This window comes from Tamandua tetradactyla, chromosome 3 (genome assembly GCF_023851605.1).
Source record: "Tamandua tetradactyla isolate mTamTet1 chromosome 3, mTamTet1.pri, whole genome shotgun sequence".
NCBI lineage: Eukaryota > Metazoa > Chordata > Mammalia > Pilosa > Myrmecophagidae > Tamandua > Tamandua tetradactyla.
In genome coordinates this window covers 107,945,120-107,959,019 of record NC_135329.1, presented here as the reverse complement: position 1 = coordinate 107,959,019, position 13,900 = coordinate 107,945,120, and positions in this window count along the sequence as shown.

Genomic DNA, 13,900 nt, shown 5'->3' with positions numbered 1-13,900 from the left:
CACCATGGGCTGCCCAGTAATTCCCTATTGACCTTACTTTCTTTGACAATGCCAGAGTTCTTGAGTATCTCATAGTACTTAAGGTCATTGTTATAAACCCCATTTATCATTATATAGTATTGAGCAAAGGAATTTGGTTCATTTCAGTATTCTTGTCCTCGGGATAATTGGTCATAGGTAACTTAATACATGAGACTGCATAAGACAAAATCGAGGGCTGTGTTCTTTTGCAAATTCAAAGAACATCAAAATCTCTTATCAACTATATTCATTCCATAAGCAAGGACATCTTTATTCTTCCATAGAATATGAGCTAGCTTAAATCAGGCTTTAAACAGAATCATCCAGATGACTTTATGCTTTAAAAAGCTGGGAAGTTCTTTAAAAATAAAAATTCCTGGGTTTCACTGCTAAGGACTTTTTTTTATTAAGACATAGACATAGATTTATTGGGACTTACAAACAGGAGAGATTCTCCAGTGGTGACTGGTCTGGAAGGAACCAGTGATCCACAAGGAAGAGGAGTGCAGGATTGGTAATATGTGATTTAGGAACAAAGACATTACATATATTATGAGGACATCAGGTTTCTAGTATAATCATTAAAGGGGCCTAACACCTGGTATTTTACTAAGATTAGTCAGTACTGCTAAGGATTTTGATTTGGTAAGTCTTGGGTGGAGCCAGAGAATTACAATGTTTACAGCTATGAGGTGATATCATTGGGGTCAGATGTGGGAGCATCTGGCTTATGAAGGAATTTGAAGTATAATGCCAGGAATGTAGAGTCACTGAAAATACCTTTTATTTTCAATTGCCAGAGCTCTAAATCATTTCTTTAGGAGAGCTTCTCCTTTGGATTACTCTCTTAGAAAACTACTTTTACTTGTCCTTGTGAATTTATGAGGCATCAGTAGCTTCTAATGTTCCCCTGCTGACAGGAGTGAGAACGTATAAGAGAGTTTGCAAGAGGATAAGGAGGTGAAAGACAGCAGGATATGGGAGGGTTCATAAAATCAAAATTAGGAGTACCAGAAAATAAACTGGTCCATTTCATACATGTGCCTAAGGTTAGTATCATCACCAAGTCAGTGTCTGATGTTTCCAAGTTAGTCCATACATTCCCAGGATCCTTTTGAGGTAACTTCTTTATTAATGTTCCTGCAAAGAAGAAGGAACATTCCTTACTGCTATTGCTTTACTCTCTCCAGTGACTTTGAATTATAGGATTTTGTATCCTATTTTGTGGTAACAACTAATCCTAATGATAACCTTTCAACTTCCATGAGAATATGGTTGAGACTTCAAAATTAAAATTAAAAAATAACTCAAATGCACCAGGTATGAAGAGAGAAGTACCTATTAGAAAATTTTCCTTGACTGAGGCCATGATATATAAAAGAGAGCTTCAGGTATACTAGTGGTCATCTCCCTGGTGTAATCTGAAACAAAAAGACACAATACCACTGATATGGATATATTTTTGGAAGGGGAAGGCCCCTAAATCTCCTTATCGTTCTAAATCAAGAGCGTTTTCTTTATGTGTTGATATTGGAGTATAATACTTTGCCCATGAATCTGATTGATGTTCTGTACCACATATTCTTTCTGAATTCTTAATGGCTCTACTATTATTTTTTTTCCAAATATCCCAGAAATAGAATGTGTTTGTGTGTATATGTGTTTGTGTATGTATATAATATACACACACACAACATACATGTATATTTTTAAAATATAATATCAGCAAACAAATCTTTTCCCCATTCTGATAAACAGGGGTATTTTATTCTAATGAACCAAAAGGATGGAGGGAAATACTGGGGATCCACAGCTTGAAGAGGGTTGGTGTTTTCCAGTTGTCAATATGAAATGAAAAGCAGTGCTCTCTGCTCACAAAATGTAACATTAGGGAGAGCCAGCAGAACCATGGCTTACTAATAACTCCAAAATCATCTGGATTCAAAAAGCATCTGATTTAGAAAGACACACTATAGGGGCCACAGTAGCAATATTCTGAAAAGAAATATTGTTTCAGTGCTGTTTTTTTTTTCTGTTTTTGTTTTTTAAATGTTGCGGTAAAGAATGCTGCTGTTGCCTTTTCCCTAAGAATTAGCTTCTCAAAGGTATCTGGGCACAGGTGCTCTAGGATGGAGAACATACTTCCCAGCCTCCTGTAAATTCTGGCCAATGGGATACAAGCGTAAGTTGTTTGGGAAGTTTCTGGGAAGAGTCCTTAGATGGAAAAAGTTTACCCATCTCTCTTTTTCTCCTGCTTTCTGTTGGCTGAATAAAAATAGTGGTTGGAATGGAACAGACATTTTGGAGTATGACATAGAAGTTATATAAAGTAGATCACAGAACAACAAGATAAAGGAAACCCTGACCTTGGTGATTGTATAGTCACAATATCAGCCTTGCCTTGGCCTGCTTACCTGGACTTCACCATGGGACAGAATATATATTTATCTGGTTGAGGAGAACTTTGACATGGTGGTAAACCAGACTGGGTTTGATTGAGTATTGTCTCAATTTCTTACCATCTGTGTGACCTTGAGCAAATTAAATTAAGATTGTGCCTCTATTTCCTCCTTTAAAAATGGTTCTGGTAATATTGTATAACTCATGAAGCATTATGAGGATTAAATAGGATACTGTTTACAAAATGCTTAGAACATTGTCTGGCACGTGGTAAGCACTAGTTAATAATAGCTGTTATTAATTACTCTACAATTATTTTTTCGTATTTTTGAAATCACAGAAGAAGCTAATCCAAATGAATGTCGATATTCCTGCATGTAGAACTTCCTGGTACAAAGTGAGTGCTTGATTAATATCTTGAACGAATGAGTGAAATATCTCTGTGCTTACCTTCATGTTCATATGTTATAACAACCTGCACAATGAATTTGAAGAACATTGTAGTGTTCCTTACCACTTAAATTATGGATAAGTCAATTAGAGACTTAAGAGGAATATTATTTGTGTTTTGGCAATTATCCCGGTAACAATAGGGTGATTTGGGCATATAGCTCCAGGAATTGATGGCTGTGCACTACTTACTAATTTGACCACCTCTCCCATGACCACTGGTTTTAGTGTGAACCCTGGGCTTCTATCATACCACCAAGCTGTTAACCAAAAGCAGGCTCCTCTGCCATTATCAACTGTGCCATCAGTCATTATATATACTAAGGAAAGGTCAATCCATTTAACATCAGCAAAATAGAAGACCTTAATTAAGAAGAAAATCCACTGCCAAGAAAATGGCATAATGTATTGGATTAAAACAAGTACCTTTTGGATTATTCAATGATTAAGGGAGAAAGTTTACATCAATTAATCTTTGTATTCTATTTTGTATGCTATGTAAATATGCTATGTCTGTGACATAGTTTTCAAGTAGTATTGGCTGGGGCACATCATTTTCATTCTATTATTTTCCCAGATAAAGAGCATGCCAAAGGTCGGGAAAAACATTTGATATCTGCAATATTTATAGATCCCTATTAAAAGCATGTATACAACAAAAAGTTGCTGTTTTGTAATCAGTCCATGTATTTTCTTTAATATAAATTTAGTCATCATGCCATCTAGAAGTTGACTGGTTTGTAAATAAGATGGATGACTATATAGTAAAGGTTTAAAATTGATAAAGAAATGTTATATCTGACACAACGAGAGTATACTTGTATCTTCTTTTCCTTATATACACAGTTTAAAAAATTTCATTACTCACTGGCCCGATTTCACATTTAAATATGAATTCATTTAATTTTACTTTGCAATCAGGTAAATTAGTGAGAAGGAATCTAAACAATATGCTGTAATTGCGTTTATAAATTATTCTCTCTGTCCTTCATGAACATTCTTTCTTTTTTAGATATTGAAATGTAGTGTCTAAATATAAAGTGCAGTAACATCTGGTTCTAATTGCTAGTTTGAATAATATAGACAGACCTTCAGCATTTCATGCTTTTGAAAGGATGCGTTTAGTAGGAGGTACTGAGTCAAAGGTTGTAAAAATTTTGTACCACTAAAAATAGTTGAAGTCTCAGATGCATTTTAAATGGCAATTACCACTTTTTGAGCAAATAATTCCTCTCAATATAAAGTGTATGTGTGCTAGAATTGCTTCATCAAAAGCATAATTTGTCTGTTTTTTTAATATTCCATATACCATAATTCTTATAACCACAGTAGTTTCATATTCACAGATTGTAAGTCTCTTATTCAGATTCTGAAGTACATATTCAATTCAACAATCTCTGAAGCCTGAAGTTTTACAGGGTTTTATGTTTGGTGTTATCTTTTATATCTTTTTTATCATGATAAGGTGGAGTGGAAGATTTCAATTTCCATGAAGGTGACAGGGTGACAAGGTGATAGGGACAGATGTATAGAGGTAAACTATACATGTGTAGTGGTAGATATGGTGTGTGTGTGTGTGTGTGTGTGTGTGTATCATAGATGCTGTGTGAAAGTGACAGATCACTATCTCTCACCAAAACATCTTTATGTTTTCTCCAACCATAAATATACTTCCCTCATTACTTGTTCCACCCAAAACTCTTGTGAATTCTGATTCTGTAGCTTTATTGTTGCAGCATTCTTGAGAAAGAAACCTAAATAACAACAGACTTTCATCTGATAGGTGATCAATGAAGAACTCTTGTTTCAGTGCCTGATTCCTGCTTAAATCAATGAAATGGTCTGATGACTTAGGACATTATACAGTTATTCTATCCGGAATAAAATCTAATTTATATCTTAATTCAAGATCTCATAAGGATAAACCTTGCTCTCTTTCTTTAAGGCCAGAGCCCCTGAACTCTATTTGTCGCCAAGAAGTCTCTATAATCTGTTGGGCCCCTGACACGTTCTGGCCATACCATTCCCAGAAGTTGAAAATGACTACTTCTGAAATAGTATTATAGTTCATCTTGACAGATTCCTGGTTTTTAATTACTGGTAGAATCTTAGTTACAGTGGCCATAGGAAATGTGCTCATATGTCAATCTATGAGATCAGAATAGGCCTGTCTGCTCAGGGGCCAGAGAATTCTCAGTCTTTAAATACACAGGCTCTGGAGCCAGACTCCCTGGGTTCATACTCAGGTTTTCTTCTGTGCTAGATGTATTACCTGGGAGCAATTTGCCTAGCCTCTTTGGGTCTCAGTTTTCTCATCTGTAAGATGAGGATAATTATAGTACCTGCCTCATAAGCTGTAGTGATGCCTGCATGAGTTAAATCATGTAGACTGTTTATTATAACTGTAGTAGTTTGGAGGAACTCTTTTTTGACCTAATTAAGGAGCTAGGCTCAAATTAATCTCTATTGTATCACACTTTATGCAGAGAGCTTAGTCAGAAAGTCAAGTGGGAAAATGGAGAATTAAGGCAAGGCATGAGCCAGCTCCAAATCAGTGCTGGAGATGACTCTCAGGGGACTTTCATGGAAATGGTCTTGGGAAAACTGGTGACAACTCAGGTATTTGGCCCTCTGGACCAAGGAAAGTCCTAGTACCTTTGGATCTGCTCTGATGACAGAGGGAGACAGAGTTTCCACAGCTAGAACTTCTTAGGGACCATATCTACTGTAGATGCTTGGCCTAGGTTTTGATTCCCTCAAGATTTCAGTGGTTTCTGGACCCTAGGCTAGAGTAATGCTCGTCATTGTCACTGTCCGCCCCAGCTAGGTCCTTCTTGAGACGGGACCAGTGGGCTTGGCTGGAAGACCTCAATAGTCAATGGCTTTATGACAATTGAGCTAGCATCTTAAAACCTGTGAAAATGCCACCATCTTATCTTACCGAACTTTGTAATAAACACCCTCTGACTTGAGCTCCCTGCTTCTAGGCTTTTGACCCAGACCCTACATCATTGCCAAAGCCATTTTTTAAAATAAAACTCCTCAAGTCTATTCCTATGACCCTAATTCTACTAAATCCCCTGTCTTCCATCCATGGTTCTTCATAACTTGGTCTTGCCTATCTGCAAAGTCTCATCTCCTACTACTCCTCAGGGAAAAAAATGTGTTCAGGTAAAACCCGAATATTCACTATGCCCCATGCTCTTTTCATTTCCATGCCATTTTTCCATCTGGAACGGCCCTCCTTCTGCTGTCTACCTGGCAATCTCCTACTCATCCTAAATGCCTTGTCTGTGAGGGCTTCCTAAGCCTCTCTGATCTAGATGAGATCATGGTTATTTGGGGTTTTTATAGCAACTTTCTCATACCTCATCTATAAGGCTTATCATTTTGTGTAAAAGATTCATTTATTCTTTGTTCGCCTCCTCCCCACCGACAAATAAACCAGGAACCAGCCTCATAAAGATGGAAATATCCTGCTCATATCTTTAAAAGCATGGCACAGTAAGCGACAAATAATAGGTGCCCAATTAATGTGATTGAGTGAATTTGTTTCATTAAAATAATGTTTACTGATCCTCAAAGTTCAACCATCAAAATATGTGATGCTATATGATAACTCCTAATTTGTCACTGGCAAGAAGCCAATTTATATTCAGTATGATAATTCCAAAGAAAAGGAGAATTGTGAGGGTGGCAATAGTGGTCCAGCTATGGGTGTTGCCAACATCGCAGCAGAAAATAATTCTCTACCCCAGCCAGGCAGAGAGGTGTGCCAATTAAAGAGAGTTAGGTGATGTGCTCATTGACACTAACCTAATCATCATGTGCTGAAGGTGTAAGCACATGATGGAACATGACTACACCAGTGGGACTAGCTGTTGCTTTTCCTGGAAATGTACCAGGGAGAAGGTTTAGGTGAGCCAAAAAGTTGTTCCTTTTTGTCTGTTCACTGTTCAATTTGATTTTTCTTTATGCCTGTGTTTCTCTGAGTGTGTTCTGTAAGATCCTAGTTCTTAAAGGTGCTTTAAGAGAAGGGTTCTCTGGTCCTACATATACAACTGGAAAATGCCACAAACTCTCTCCCTCTTAGAGAGCCAGCAGGTACATTAGCATATTGAAGAAACTGAAAAATCCCACAATGTACAAATGCATTTCACTTGGCTTACCTCATAATTTCCCAGACTTGTATGACCACGAGACTCTTGTTTTTTATAACATTCTTTAACATTTTGTTGAAAGAATGTTCCTTGGAACACACATTAGAAAAGAGTCTTCTGTGCCAAAGACACTTAAGTGTAGAGACTATAACCTTCCCATTTACTCAGGGTGACTTCTAGAACTCTGATGCTGCACCATTTCTTCCATCTCTTTGTCAACACTTCTATAGCTAGCTATTGGAATTTTAGAGGGAAACATCAGATTGACTATCTTGGTTTTACAAATGAGAAAATGGAGTTCCAGAGACATTCATTGACTTGCCTATGCTAACCAGTCTGGCGTATGAAGAGGTCTGCTAAGGAGTCTACTCCTACTATGTTTCACTGTATCTGGGAAGCTGGCCCTTCCCGTCCCAACCTTGGGAAGCCACATCAGATGAATTCTCAGCAAACTATGCACTTCAGCTCGACGTCAGCTAACTTATGTCCTGAATTTTTATAATATTAACTTAGGCATGATGAATATACTTAGTTTCTTAAACTCTAAAGTGATTTTCTTCCCCAACTCAATCACTAGTTCCTCAAAAGATAGAAAATTAGCTTTATTTCCATATCTCAAACTCTCTGAGGAAACCTAAGGACAACTAAAACCACATCAAGAAGTCCTCTTTATAAAGAGAGTAAATTTTTAAAAATTATTTTACCCAAAGTTTTCAAGGTTGTGGAGAAGTGGACACTCTTACATCCTTGACATTGTGCAAATTGGATAAATATTTTTGGAGAGATATTTGGTGAGTCTATCCAAATCCTAAAAAATATGCCTGCCTCATCACCCATAAAATTGATATTTATTAATCCATTAAAACATGGACAAATATAGTTAGAAAAATATTAATCAGGATGTTTTTAATAGCAGAAACTGCAATTAACTAAAAGGCAGAAAAAAGAAGTGTTGGTTAAATAAATTATGGCATGATCATACAATTTAACAATACTGGCCATTAAAATTACTTCCATGAGATTATTTATTTACATGGAAGACTTCATATTCCACTATAGATGGAAAAAAGTAAGATTAAAACAGTATGCACCCTGTTATCCTATTTTTGCTAAAAAAATTTATATCACCTATGGATTAACAATTTCTTTTGTCTTCACTGTAGCTGGTGCCTGGGGTTGCACCTGGCAACATTTATGTAGCCTTGAAATAGAGAAAATCTGTAAATATACATAGTAAAATTATGCTGTTTGAATAGTGGCATTACAGGTGATTTTTCCCCTCTTTTTTCGTTTGTTTCTCTACAATAAACCCACATAACTTTCGTGATAAGAAAAAGTATTTTGTTTAATGATAAAAATACAGCAGCTCAGTTAATACCATTCACTAGCCTAGCAACAATCACCATTTAACCCACTTTGCCTAAGGTGTGTCTAATGATGTTCAAATGAAGATACTTAGACTCTATTCCCTCTTTCCTTAGTGCACCTGTTGAATTTTGTCCTCCCAGGCCTCCTCCATCACCATATCTGTATTATAGCAGTATAATTTTTAAGTGACTCAGAATCTATGTTCAGAATTTCCTGAATGCCTGAAGAATAACTGCCCACCCACAAACCCCATTGTGCTCAGTTTGTCAAGGCTCTCTAGGCACGTTTGTATTTCTAGGAACACATTCTATGGTAGAAAAAATGGCCCCCAAAGAGCAACTGAAGCGTTTGTGCAAGGCAGTTGGAATTGACATATTGTGGAATGATCAGAAATTTATATGGATAAATAGTCCATAATATAGTCAGGGACTTCCCATAATTCTGAAGTCAATGAGGCCCTCGGTAGTTTTATTTCCCCTCACTTTCAAGACAATGAGGTTTGCATATAGTATGGATTTATTCATTAAATGGTGAGTGTGAGAACTTGTCATTGCTATCTTTGCTTGATTTCTCTTGGTAAATAATATGAAAACAGAATAAACACTGTAAACTATTTTTGTTTCGGTCTTCCTTGCTAACAACTGTAATTTCAGTTGCTGCTTCATTGAAGTGAGATTTTGCTCAGAAACTAACCAAATGCCAGGGCTGGAATATTTCACTGTGGGAGGCTGTAATGTCAGAGACCTTTGCCAGCTCATGCCAGGTTAGCAAAACTCCTATAATGTGTGCTCCCAGAAAAAAAACACACAAAATTCCTGGTAGTATATGGACCTGGAACTTAGAGAATCATGGCTTTGATAATTTGTAACTTTTATTATTTTTTTATCTTGAGCTAACAGCTTAACTTCTCTGTGTTTCATTTTTCACATCTGCAAAAAGAGAAAATATTAGTACCTACCTCATTTAATCCTGTTGCCAGGATTAAATGAGGTAATTTTGAAATGTGCTTAATTTAAAAGTGACTAAGAAAACAAAGGAACATTTTAAAAAGTAACTAGCACATATTGAATCTGGCACCGTGGGATCAACAATTCCATCCTGACCGAAAGGGGGAAAATAGAGTCAAAAGGCTACTCTGGAGGTTGGTCTTATACAAGCTTCTGTTAGACATTGCTACCTATCATAAATTGTCAAATCCCAACCAGGACCATTCCAACAAATCCTAAAGAACATCTAGGGCAATCTATAAGACTCCACAAGGGTTCCATGCAGTAGTGTACCTTTGCAGAAACCTACAGCCTCTGGATGGGTCCCTGGGCCACATAAACCCTGAAGCCCGGAGGACCCAGCCTTTCCAGAACATCAGAGAGTTCCATCTCTCTACCCCATACTAGTGACAGCCCCTTTCAACATGAAAAAGTTAGAATGGCCATAACCCAAATACCCCTTGTTCTAGTTTGCTAACGGCCAGAATGCAATATACCAGAAACGGAATGGCCTTTTAAAGGGGGAATTTAATGAGTTGCTTGTTTACAGTTCTAAGACCAAGAAAATGTCCCAATTAAAACAAATCTATAGAAATGTCCAATCTAAGGCATCCAGGGAAAGATACCTTGATTCAAGAAGGCCGGTGAAGTTCAGGGCTTCTCTCTCATCTGGAAAGGCACATGGCAAACACGGTGTCCTCTGCTAGCATCTTCCCTCCTGGCTTCCTGTTTTGTGAAGCTCCCTGGGAGGCATTTTCCTTCTTCATCTCCAAAGGTCGCTGGCTGGTGGACTCTGCTTCTCTTGGCTATGTCATTCTGCTCTCTCTGAATCTCTCATTCTCCAAAATATTTCCTCTTTTATAGGACTCCAATAAACCAATCAAGACCCACCCAAATGGGTGGAGACATGTCATCACTTAATCCCGTTTAACAACCACTCTTGACTAAATCACATCATCCAGGGAGATGATCTGATTACAGTTTCAAACATAAAGTATTGAATAGGGATTATTCTACCTTTAGGAAATGGGATTTATATTAAAACATGGCTTTTCTTAGGGGGCATACTTCCTTTCAAACCAGCACACCCCTAAAGAGAGGGATAGAAAGATCAAAGGTGATGGTGGACTTATACAGAGAAGATAGAATTTAACAAATGAATATTTTGCTGAACCATTAAATTTATATCTCTTTTAGTCTCCAGTATCTTGGAGCAGCTAGAGTTAAAAACCTAAAATTGTGAAATTGTAACCCACATCAAACTCTAAAATATGTTCTACAACTAATTGTGGTGCTGTGCTTTGAAATTTAATGCTTTTTTTGCGTATGTTATTTTTCACAAAGAAAGAAAAGAGGTCAATTGTAGTGATAAAAAAAAATTTATGTCTTCTAGCCTCCTATATTCTGGAGCAGCTAGAAGGAGACATCTGAGAGGATTGTAGAGTAGCCCATGACAAACTATGGGATCTGTCCTGTAACTACTTGTTGAGAGTGCTTTGAAAACTATTGCTTTTCTATTTTTTTTGCATCGTATGTATGTTATATTATACAATAAAAAGTTAAAAAAAAAAAGTGACTAGCACATATTAAGTGCTCCAAAAATGTGACTTCCTCTTATCACAGCCATCTTTATTATATTTTTTTGCTCCAGGGAAGGGGATTTAGTTTTACTATCTTGGATGTGTTTCAGTTGAGGTTTCTGGCCTGGGTTAAATTCCTTAAAGGAGGAAAGTATACTAGGGGAAGATAAATAATAAATAGTAGAATGAATAAATGAAGACAGAGGAGCAGGGCAGAAAGGAAGAAGGCAGAAATGGAAAGAGAAATATCAAAGTCATTGAAGTTGTCTCAGTTCTTGTCTCAGGTAGCTGACCTCAGCCTTAAATAGGTCAAGGGGCAGAATTTGAGAGCTGGGGGTGTGGGTCCTCCCCACACTAGCTAAACTCCTACATCAAGTTTTTTTCAGGTAAGTGGGAAACATTCCTGCAATGATACATACCTGTTCACCTGTACAACATAGATTTTCATCACGAATTCAGACATCTCCATGCTTATATGTTTCCAGTCCTGAGTTCTTTCCTTCATAACACTGTATGTCCCTTTCCTTCCCTAAGACTTCTCTTTAGGATGTGCAGGACTTACAGATTATCCTGCTGCTGAGAGTAAGAGAGGGGAGACAAGGATCAGTGTTGGAGAAGGATGGTCAGGGACAAAAGCAAACGTGGGCCACAGACGAACCTTTAGGTGACAAAGATTGTGTGTGTCTTGTGTGTATACAGGCACACCACATTAACAGAAGAACAGGAGATATGCCACTATTTTCTCAGATTCATTTCCTTCAGAGATATTTGCCTTGATCTTAGCCAGCACACAGGTTTCTTATCAGACACCCCTCACTTTTGCAGGACATCAATACCTTTTCCTACTTCTTTGACTTTCCGTCTATCAAGTGATCAGTGGGGAGCCTTATGATAAAGGAACCTTTTTCTACATCTATCAGGTCAATTTGCTAGAGATTCATTTAACTAAAATTAATTCCTCTAAACAAATATAATTAAAAGTCAGTTTGCCTAATAGCATATTTGGTTATAATTTTTCATGAGCAATCCTGATCACATTCAATATATTCCTTTTATACAATGAGGTATGGAATCCTTTTTGCATGGTCTTGCCTTTTTAAAACGCCTTTTTCTATTTTTCATATTCTTCAAGGAGCCCAAGCTATATTCAGCCCAAGCTAAATTCATTTTTGGGATTGAGGTGTCTAGATATGTATTGTGAACTGGTTGGGAAGTATTAATCGAGGTTATTTGCTTAAATCTCCAAAATATTTCCTGGAAGAGAACTTATCCTAAAGAAAGAAGAAAGTTAGCTTGATCAAAGGACAAAAACACTAGGCATTGAAGGAAGGACTGGTTGTCTTTTCCACTTTGAAATCCAAATTATAAATCACTGCTTATTTAGTTGTTATTCGATGCAATTGTCTCTAAAGGTCAATCAATCAAACAAGTATTTATTGAGTAATTATGTGCTCAGTATGTAATTAGTACTATAATTGGATATATATAAAACTTGATAGCTGCTCCATTTGTTTTTCACCTTTGTATATCCATAATCCAGATAGTGCTTGATTTATGTGCATGATCAATAACTAATTGATGGATACGTTAGTGGGTGAATGAGTGAATGAACAAATGTCCTGATGAATTTATAGCCAGGTTGTTCAGTCAACACGAATGAGATGAACCAGTAGTGTTTAGACAAGGAAGAATGTAATTTATTACTGAATTATACACAGTGCAGTGAACTGAATTAATACTTGGGCTCCATTTCTGCTCTGCCTTTGACTTACTCAGTGACCATTGGGTGTTACTGAAAGAAATGAGGCCTAAGAGATTGTTAAGATCATTCCAGTTGTCATATATTTTGATTCGATAAAAATGAGTTCTAAAATTCCAAGTTTCTTCATTTAGAAGATAGTGACAATTTTGCAATGATAGGGAAAGTTTTCAGTGAGGAGATAATGTTTGAGTTGGGCAGGAGTTCGATTTCACAAATCACAAATAATCACGAATGTTTACATGTCTGGTACTATATATTCAAAACACTAATCAGTAGCTCTATGGAGAGAAATAGGTAAATCAACCGTTGTAACTGGAGATTGTAATGCATCCATCTCAGAAACTGATACATCAAGCAGACCAAGAATAAGCAACATGATTACTGAGCTTCCACTAATAGAGGTGCAGAAATGTAGACTCTAGCAGAACACATATGTTCTTATTAAGGACACGAAGCATTTACAGAAATGGAAGGCCTCCATTTAACCTCAATATAACATAATTCAGCAACACTGTGTTGACTATCAGAAATAAATAACAAAGAAAATCTGAAACAATCTCCTATGCCTTGATACTAAATACCATTTTATTAAATACACTTTGTTAAGAAATCATAGAGAAATTTTGAAATTCATAGAGCTAAATTGCACAAAGATCCTACAGGTCAAAATTTGAGGGATGAATCTAAAATTCTACCAAAAGAGAATTTTGTAGATTTGACTATATCACAAAACAAGCAGAAGAGAAAACAAATGGGCTTAACATTCCAATCAGGAAACTAGAAAATAAGTCCACAGAATAAAGCCAAACATATAAGGACAGAAATAATGATTATAAAGGCTTAAAGCAATGCAATAGAGAACAACAAAAAACTCCAATAGAGATGCTTAATAAAACAAAAGTTGGTTTTTAAGTATACAAATATGACATTCAAACTTCTAGTAAATCTGATAAAGACAAAAGATAGAAGATTCAAGTATGACAAAATGCAGTCTATAAAGGGGATTTACCACAGATATAACATAGAATAAATATCATGAGGCTGTAATGAGTAATTTTACACCAAAGAATTAAAAAATCTTGATGGAATAGATACATTTCTGGAACCATAAACTTTGCATGAAAAGAATTATAATACTTGACCACACTAATAACTACTAAAGAAAATAAAATG